We start from the raw sequence: 9973 nt of genomic DNA, 5'->3' as shown, positions 1-9973 counted from the left end.
CCTCTTAGGTGCATATATGTTTAGGATTGTAATGTCGTCCTGTTGGAGAGTGACTTTAATCAGTATAAAGTGACCTTCCTTATGTTTCTTAACTAATGTTGGACTGAAGTCTACCTTGTCAGATATTAGGATAGCACCCCCTGCTTGTTTTTAAGGTCCATTTGCTTGGAACACCATTTTCCAACCTTTCACCCTAAGGTAGTGTCTCTCCTTTGTAGAAAGGTGGGTTTCTTGGAGGCAACAAATTGCAGGATCCTGCTTTTTAACCTAGTCTGTGAACCTATGGCTTTTGGTTAGGGCATTGAGGTCATTGATATTAAGAGATAATATTGAGAGGTGTGTATTCATTTTTGCCATTTTTTTGCAGTTCTTCCAGTTTTACCTTTGTTTTCTTGTGTTCACTAGTATTTGAGTATTGTTTGTTTTTTTCCTGGTTCCTTATATGTGTGCTTTTCTTTTTCTTCAGCAGGGAGGATTCTTTGAAGTATTTTCTGTAGAGCAGGTTTTGTTTTCAAATACTCCTTTAGCTTGCTTTTGTCCTGGAATGTCCTTATTTCTCCATCTATTTGAATGGATAGTTTTGCAGGATAAAGTAACCTTGGTTGACAGTTGTTATTTTTCAGGACTTGGAGTACATTACTTCATGCCCTTCTGGCTTTTAAAGTTTGTGTTGAGTAATCTGCTGTACTCCTGATAGGCTTGCCTTTGTAGGTAACTTGATTTTTCTCTCTGACTGCTTTCAATATTTTTTCTTTGGTTTGTGTGTTTGGTAGTTTGGTTATAATATGGCGAGGAGAAATTCTTTCCAGGTTCTGTCTGGCTGGTGTTCTAAAGGCTTCCTGTATCTACATTGGCACCTCTTTCCCAATTTGGGGGATGTTTTCTTCTATGATTTTGTTGAAGATGCCTGCTATGCCTTTGGAGTGAAATTCTTCGCCTTCTACTATGCCATGAATTCTTTTGTTTGATCGTTTTATGGTGTCCCAAATATCTTGAGATTCCCACTCATACTTGTATCAGACCACTTCCGGTTTGCTGAGATGAACTTCCAGATCAGGCACAGTTATGGAGGAAGGGATTTATTGAAGTTTACAGATCCAGGGAAAGTTCCATAATGGCAGTAGAAGCTGGCCTGTCTTCACAGGCCCAAACAGAGAGAGAGAAGCACAAGCCTAAAGGCCAAAAGCCACAGCACACTTCAGGAACTTCAGCTAGGCACAATTTGCGTATCTTTTGATTGAAATCTGAAACCCACCACCACACCTTAAGATCACCCAGTGTCATTGCCTCCATCCAGGTGGCTATAGATGCAAACTACAAACTAATAAACAACTGAATATATTGGGGGCCATCTATTCTATTCAAACCACCACATTCAGCCCCTGGCCCCCAATACATTTATAATAATCACACATTGTAAATTGTACACAGTTCAATTTTAAAGGTCCCCACAGTCTTGACCAATTTTAGATATTAAGACCTGTAAAATCAAACAAGTTAAACACTTCTAACATATAAAGGCACAGAGTAACCATTTTAACTGGTATAAGGCATAGCAAGGAGAGACTAAAACAATGCAAACTCAACCACCATCAAACAAACATCAAACTTCTGCAGTTCAAGTCTAAGACTGACAGACTCCAGATTTTCCAATTCCACCCCTCCATCTGGGCAGAGTAGGTGGGGAACACTTCCATTCCAGGTCAACAATGCACTCTATGGTAGCCCTTGCACAGTCCTGGTATATCCAAAACATCTTGAGGTCTTCATGCAAACCACGGTCCATCTTCCAAAGGCTCTTTCAGCCTATCAGGGCATCATGACCTGCCTAATGCTGAATCTCAGCAGCAGCTCCTGGAACCATATGCAATTCATGACCACTCCTCACATTTTCCAAAGGCTCTTTCAGCCTATCAGGGCATCAGGCCCTACCTCATGCACATCTCAGTGGCAGCTCCTGGAAGCATGTGCAATTCATGACCACTCCTTGCATTTTTCATACTTCTGAAACCAATACCAGGTGTGTAGGACACAGCCATATTCTTAATTCTGGGACAAAACAAATCATAGCCTTAAAAAGCAGGTTCCTTCTCCAATCACCTCTTTCCAAAAGTGTTTGCATTTCTATGATAGTCTTTCCTCCGGCATCCTTTGCATGGTCCTTTAAGATTGCTAATGTGTTTGACAATAGCAGCTTTAGTAATCTAAAGCCAGTCTCTGTGCCAGTAAATTTAACTTGCTTAAAGTTTTCCAGCTTAAAATCTTAAGTCTCTCAGTCCAATATCTCTAGCCAAGCACATCAGTCCATTACAAATTTAACCTTGATCAAACTCTCTGGGCCTGGGCAGCAGGACACAGCCAGCCCTTATGCCAGTATCCCAGTTCCAACAAAGTCCTCTGCAGTCTTTACTCCCCCTTAGAAAGCTCATAAGCCAAGTCTCGAAGTTCAATGCTGTCTGCACTTAGCATTTTCAGACTCTCATCAGAATAGTCCATAAAACTTGGCTTACCACTCCAGAAGACATCTTCAGCTGCAAGCACCAAGTCCATGCCTATTCCTCCAAAACAAAGGTTCCAAAAGATCAACATCCACATGGCCAGGTACATTTCAGCCCACTCCTTGGTACCAAATTCTGAATCAGACTGCTTCAGGTTCACTGAGATGAACTTGCAGACAAGGCACAGTTATGGAGGAAGGGATTTATTGAAGCTTACAGATCCAGGGGAAGTTCCATAATGGCAGAAGAAGCTGGCCTGCCTTCACAGGCCTAAACAGAGAGAGAGAAGCACAAGCCTAAAGGTCAAAAGCCATAGCACACTTCAGGAACTCCAGCTAGGCACAATTTGCATATCTTTTGATTGAAATCTGAAACCCACCACCACAACTTAAGATCATCCAGTGACATTGCCTCTAGCCAGGTGGCTACAGATGCAAACTACAAATAAACAACTGAATATAGTGGGGGTCATCTATTCTATTCAAACCACCACGATACTTTATTATTAGTTTGTCTTTCTCTTTGTTGGACTGTATTAGATCTGCTACCTGGTCTTCTAAGTTAGATATTCTGTCCTTTCCTTCATCCATTCTACTGGTGAGATTTTCTATAGAGTTTTTTTTTTTTTTTATTTCATTAACTGTGTTCTTCATTGCTAGTAATTCTGACTGATTTTTCTTTTTTTTTTGTTTGGTTTTTGGTTTTTTGATTTTTCGAGGTAGGGTCTCACTCTAGCCCAGGCTGACCTGGAATTCACTATGGAGTCTCAGGGTGGCCTCGAACTCATGGCAATCCTCCTACCTCTGCCTTCCGAGTGCTGGGATTAAAGGCGTGCACCACCATGCCCAGCTCTGACTGATTTTTCTTTACTATTTCTATTTCCTTATTTATGTCTAGTATTGACCTCTTTATTTCATTAAATTGGTGTCCTGTGTTTTCTTTGATTCCTTTGATTTCCTCTTTGATTCCTTTGATTTCTTCTTTGAACATATTTATAATCATTGTTTTGAAATCTTTCTCAGGCATTTTCTCTAACCTGTTCTCACTGGAGGTCATTTCTGATGCATTAATACTTTTTGTGGATTTATATTGTCTTGATTTTTGGTGTTTCTTGTGTTATAATGTATATATTTTTGCATCCTGGATTATTTAATGATTGGATTTTCTAGTTAGCTGGGTATTATTAGATGTATCAGACAATCTGATGTTATATAACTTCAGGGTAGGAGCTTAAGGCAGTATGTGTGGCTCTCAAGACTCTCAGAGTATCTACAAAAGTGACCCTAAGTGTTGGGTTTGCCTGCTATGAGAGTATTCAAGTAGGCTGAGTGGAACAAAATGCAGGTTCTAAAATTTAACTAAACAATGTACGCTTTCAATTTAAAACAGCACAGAGTATTTATCCAAGAGTAGGTATAATGACAACCAGATCCTCTAACTGCCCCACCCACATGCTTAAATCCTGACAACAAGGAGGTTAAGATTTCTGATCTGTTGAGGGTTCCAAGTCAGCCTGCTACCAGGTGAGACTCTTCCCTGGTGTAATCCCAGTTACCTCTGCTCCTGCTTGGTTCCTGCTGTTAGTTCAAGTTGGCGTGGTCAGGTCCCTGGACCACTGCTCTGTTTGCTGGTTCTGGGCACTGGTGGTGGGGGAGGGGAGGCTGCTGATGCTGCTCTAGTTCTCTCACTGTTCCACATGTTCTTCTACCTTGTGATCTGCTCCTCTGTTGTTCACTGTCACTCTCCCTTCACATTTCTTGAGTTTGTGGAGAGCTCTGATGTGAGTGGAAGCTCCCCTCCCCTGGCTTTTCCTACAGCTGAAGCCAACCCTGATGGATTTCTGGTGTGCCATGGCCACTGTCATGGTCAGCGGACCTGACAGAACTGCTTCTGCCAGCCTGGGTGGGCTCTGGATGCTCTGGATCTCTCCTGCTTCTCTGCTGCCATTTCAATTTCCTATGCACCTCACTTTTTAGTAAAAGTGTTTATTTCGCTGAAATTTTTTTTGGCTTTCCCCCCCTAGGCTGCTTTGGCATAGTACCTATGCCATCATCTTAACTGGACGTCTCTTTGACCCATTTTTAGTTGATTTTTGTGCAGGATGAGAGATAAGGGTCTAGCTTCATTCACCTAAAATGTATATATCCATTTCCCCCCAGCAGTACTTGTTGAAGATATTGTCTTTTATTGAATAAATATTTTTTGTATCTGTGGTAGTTTGAAAGGATGGCCCCCAATATATTCAGGACTTCATTAAAGTTTGTAATTTTATATCTGCAGCCACCTGGCTGGAGGTGGTGTCATTCTGGGTATATCTGAAGGTCCAGCCCTAAGGTGTGGGGATGGATTTCAGTCCACAGGTATGCAAAGTGTGGTAACTTTGCCTGGAGTTCCTAAGTGTGCTTGCTTATGGTGCTGGTGTGATTGTGGCATTTTCTCTCTCTGCTTGGGCCTGTGGAAATGGAGCCAACTTCTGCCATAATGGAACTTCTCCATTATCTCAATAAGTTTTCTTCCTCCATAATTCTGTCTGGTCTGGAGGTTTACTTCAATGACCTGAGGCTGTCTACTGTAGAAACTTTGTCAAAAGTCAAATGGCTGCTGCCAGAAAGCTGGAAGAAGCCATTCTACATACAGTTCAATGGGAGAAAGAGATACCACCAGTGAAGATACTCAACAGTGGACACCACAAGCCTTATAATTGGCTAGCCAGGCCAAATGAGCCAATGGGTACAATAGTGGCACGTCCATCATGGTGGAAACCAACTGCCCTCTAATTGGACTAGAGGCCCACTCCATGGGAGGGAATACATCCCTGATACTGAAAACTTAAAACAGGGTTAGTCATGAGCCCTAGGGGTGTAACGTCTGCTGATGTCTGGATAAATGTATACACTATGTTTATCAAACTGCCCAGTAAGCACTTCTCTTAATATTCGTACCCTTATATTAATGCTACTCTCACTTTGGGTAGAGAATCTTCTCTTTTCAGATGGCAGTGACCTTGGGATGACTCAGAAGGTATCATAGAGCTGGAAAAAAGTGAGTGGAGTACTGAGTATTATCTTGAGCACACCTTCCAAGGCTCAGGGTCTAATGCAGAAAAGGTGGTGGAAAGAATGTAAGAGCCAAAGGAAGGGTAGGACTCCTTACAATGTGCTCCCTCCAGACATAATATGGCCTGCATATCCCTGACCTCACAGTGCCTTATACTACCTACACAAGACCATCATAAGAGGAGGAAAAGATCATGACATCAAAATTAAAAGAGAGACTGATTGAGATGGGGAGGGGATATGATGGAGAATGGAATTTCAAAGGGGAAAGTGTGGGAAGGGAGGGTAATACCATGGGATATTTTTTTATAATCATTGAAGATATTAATAAATTTGAGAAAAAAAAATAAAGTCAGATGGCTGTGGTTGCATGGATTGATATCTGGTTCCTCTATCCTACTCCTTTGAGCTACATGTCTGTTTTGTGCCAGTACCATGCTATTTTTATTATTATGGTTCTGTAGTATAACTTGAAAGCAGGTGTGGTGACACCTCCATCACTTTTTTTTTTTTTTTTTGCCTAGGTTTGTTTTGGCTATCTAGGATGTTTTGTGTTTCCATATGAACTTCAGAATTTTTTTTTTTCTATTCCTGTGAAGAATGGTGCTAGAATTTTCACTGGGATGGCATTGAATTTGTAGATAGCTTTTGGTAGAATGTCCTTATTCACAATATTAATTCTTCTCATTCATGAGTATGGAATATTTTCTCATCTTTTAGTGTCTTTCATTTTCTTTCTTTTAGTGTTTTTAAAGCTTTCACTGTAGAAGTCTTTCCCTTCCCTGAGTAGTTTATTCCAAGGTATTTTATTTATTTTATTTTTATTTTTATTTTTTTTAAGAAGGAGAGCTGGCTCTCAGGACATAAACAGTCTGTCTTTCTTTACTTTTTATTTTTGTTTATTATTCATTTATTTGAGAGTGACAGACAGAGAAAGAGGGAGAGAGAGAGAGAAAGAGAATGGGTGCGCCAGGGCTTCCCGCCACTGCAAACGAACTCCAGACATGTGCGCCCCCTTGTGCATCTGGCTAACGTGGGTCCTGGGGAATTGAGCCTTGAACCAGGTTCCTTAGGCTTCACAGGCAGGTGCTTAACCACTAAGCCATCTCCCCAGCCTCCAAGGTATTTTATTTGAGAGGCCTTTTTTTTTTCTTCTGATTTCTTTCTCCATGTTTGTCATTAGCATAATAAGAAAACTACTGAATTTTATGTGAATTTTGTATCCTGCCACTTTGCTAAAAGGGTTTCTGAGTTCTAGGAATTTTCTGGTGGAATCATTAGGGTCTCTTATGAATAGGATCACATTGCCTGCAAATAAAGACACTTCAGCTTCACCCTTTCCCATTTGTATCTTTTATTTCCTTTTCTTGTTTCATTGCTCCTTCTAAATTCAATCATCATGTTGGATAAGAGAGTGGACACCCTGTCTTATTCCTCCTCATCATGGAATGCTTCAAGATTTTCTTCATTTAGCATGATGTTGGCTAGTGTTTTGTCATAGATAGACTTTATTAAGCTGAGATATGTTCCTTCCACCCCTAGTTTCTCCAGAACTTTTACCACGAAGGGATGTTAGATTTTATCAAAGGCCTTTTCTGCACCAGTAGACATGACCATATGACTTCTGACCTTGTATCTGTTTTTGTGATGTACATATGTTGAACATATATATATATATATATATATATATATATTTTTTTTTTTTTTTTTTTTGGTTGACCTGTCTATTGGACAGAGTAGTGCGTTGAAGTCACCTGTTATAATTGTGCTGGGTTAATCTGTAACTTTATGACTAGTAGTACTTGTTTTATGAAGTTGAGTGTCCCTGTGTTCAGTGGAGATATATATACATACATACATACATATGTATCCTCTTGGTGGATTATCTCCATGATCAATATGAAGTATCCTTCTGAATCTTTTCTGACTAGTTTTGGTCTAAAGTCTATTTTGTCAGATATTAGAGTAGCAGCAACCCATGCCAGGGGCCATGACTTTCACCTGTAATCTCAGATCTCAGGAAGCTGAAGCAGGTGGATTGCCTTGAGTTCAAGGCTAGCCTGGTCTATACTGAGAATTGAGGACAGCCTGGGCTCCATGACACCCTGTCTCTGAAAAGTAAAAATAGGGGCTGGAGAGATGGCTTAGTGGTCAAGGTGCTTGCTTACAAAGCTTAAGGACTCAGGTTCAATTTTCTAGTATGCACATAAGCCAGATGCACAAGGTGGCACATGTGTCTGGAGATCATTTGCAGTGGCTAGAGGCCCTGGTGTGCCCATTCTCTCTTCCTCTCTATGTGGCTCTTTCTCTCTCAAATAAATAAATAAAATAAAATAAAAATAGCAACACTAACCTTTTTCTTGGTTACAGTTACTTGGAATACTCTATTTGACCTTTGACCCTAAAGTCATGTCTGTGTTTGAGAGTAAGGTGAGTTTCTTGAAGATTACAAAATAATGGATCTTGATTTCTTTTCCAGTCTGGTAGTTTATGCCTTTTAAAAAACAAATATATCTTATTTATTTATTTGAGAGAGAGAAAGAGGCAGAGAGAGGGAGAGAGAGAGAGAGAGAGAGAAAGAATGGGCATGTCAGAGCCTCCAGCCACTGCAAAAGAAGTCCATATGCATGCGCCACCTTGTACATCTGGCTTAGGTGGATCCTGGAGAGTTGAACTGGGATCCTTTGGCTTTGCAAGCAAATGCCTTAACCACTAAGCAATCTCTTCAGCCCCAATGCCTGTTTTTTTTTTTTTTTATTATGTAAAGATGTGAATTAAATCCTGTCCTATTTGTGATTTTGTGGTGTTTTGTGTTTTCTTTGGTCTTCATTTGATTGACAACTGAACAAGCATTGATTATTATTGCTCCCTCTGACCTTTTGAATGTGTTTATCCTCCGCTGTGTATTATGTGAGATAATTCTGTGGGTATAGCTTGGATTGGCAACTGTGGTTTTTTTTTTGTTTTTTTTTTTTTTTTTTTTTTTTTTTTAAGAGAAAACAACTAGTGGGCATGTGTGACTTTGCACTTGCCTCACCTTTGTGTATCTGGCTAACATGGGATCTGGAGAGAAATGGGACATGGGTTTGCAAGCAAGTGCCTTAACCACCAATCCATCTTTGCAGCCCCAGCTATGGTCTTTTAGTACTTGTAATATACACTCCTTGCTCTTTTGGCTCTGAGAAATTCTACTGAAAAATGAATGTTATTCTAATGGGCCTGCCTTTGTAAATGCCTTGTTGTTTCTCTCTTATATCCTATTTTTTGTTCTGTGTATTTAATATTTCAATTATAATATGACATAGATAGCTTATTTTCTTATCTTGTCTATTTGGTGTTCAGTGTGTATATTAAATCTAGATAGGAGTTTTCTTTCCTAGGCTTTGGAAGCTTTATCTTGTAATTTATTGAAAATGTTTTCTATTTCTTTGATCTGAAGCTCTTCTCCTTTGTCTATGCTCAGTATTCATAGTTCTTGTATTTTCATAGTATCCCAGCTATCTGTTATGTTCTGTTCATACACTTTTTTTTTTGAAAGACACTTTCATAGTCTTAGTAGATATAGCTAGGGGATAAGACAACATGGAAAGAGATGTACAAGAAGCCAAGGAAGATCTGTGTCTTTGGGCTATACTCCAAGGGTGCCGTTGGCATCTAGGCACTTCCTCTAGAGTCCAAGATGCAGTGTCTCCATGGCAACCCCTTGTGCCATTGGAGATTGCACAGTGGGTATTTTCCTGTTTCAAAGTGGCCCCCACACTCCTTGCTGGCACCCATCCATGTACTGCCATTCCTGCTAAATGAGCAGAGGATCCCTCTGCATGCACATGTGCACACAGGTGTGAGGAGCACTTTTTTGTTGTTATTGTTTTCAACAAAATAAGAACTGAATCCAAACCAAGGACAGTATGTAGCCTATCAAATTCTTTTTAAAAATATTTTATTTTTTAATTTTAGATATGGAAATATTTTGTATGTAAACATCACATGTTGGTACCATCCTTTCCCTCCTCCCTGTCCCTTTTCTGAAGAGGCATTCCTCATTGGGGATGCAGGTCAACCCCATGAGTATTGTGGGTCACGCATTATGGGGCAGCAGTCAGTTATGGGGGAGAGGCAATGTCTCTGTGCAAAATGTCCCAACTTGTAGCAATAACAATCTTTCTGCCCCCTCTTCTGCAAGATTTCCTGAGCCATGCTGGGAACATTTTAAGTCTACTCCAGTGATGGGCACTTAGGAGCATCTAGATGTCTGGTTTGGTAGATGTTGAGTGTCCTCAGTATCTTTCTACATCACCCTTGTGCTGATATCAGCTTAACTGAGAGTACAGCATTCTTGCTTATTTCCCCAATGCCTCTGTGGTTTCAGCTGGGGCCGGGGTGGAATGCGCTGGGTCATTTATCTCAAATCCAGTTCCC

Source organism: Jaculus jaculus, chromosome 5 (genome assembly GCF_020740685.1).
Source record: "Jaculus jaculus isolate mJacJac1 chromosome 5, mJacJac1.mat.Y.cur, whole genome shotgun sequence".
NCBI lineage: Eukaryota > Metazoa > Chordata > Mammalia > Rodentia > Dipodidae > Jaculus > Jaculus jaculus.
The sequence above is the reverse complement of the archived record's forward strand: the minus strand, read 5'-3'. Positions refer to the sequence as shown.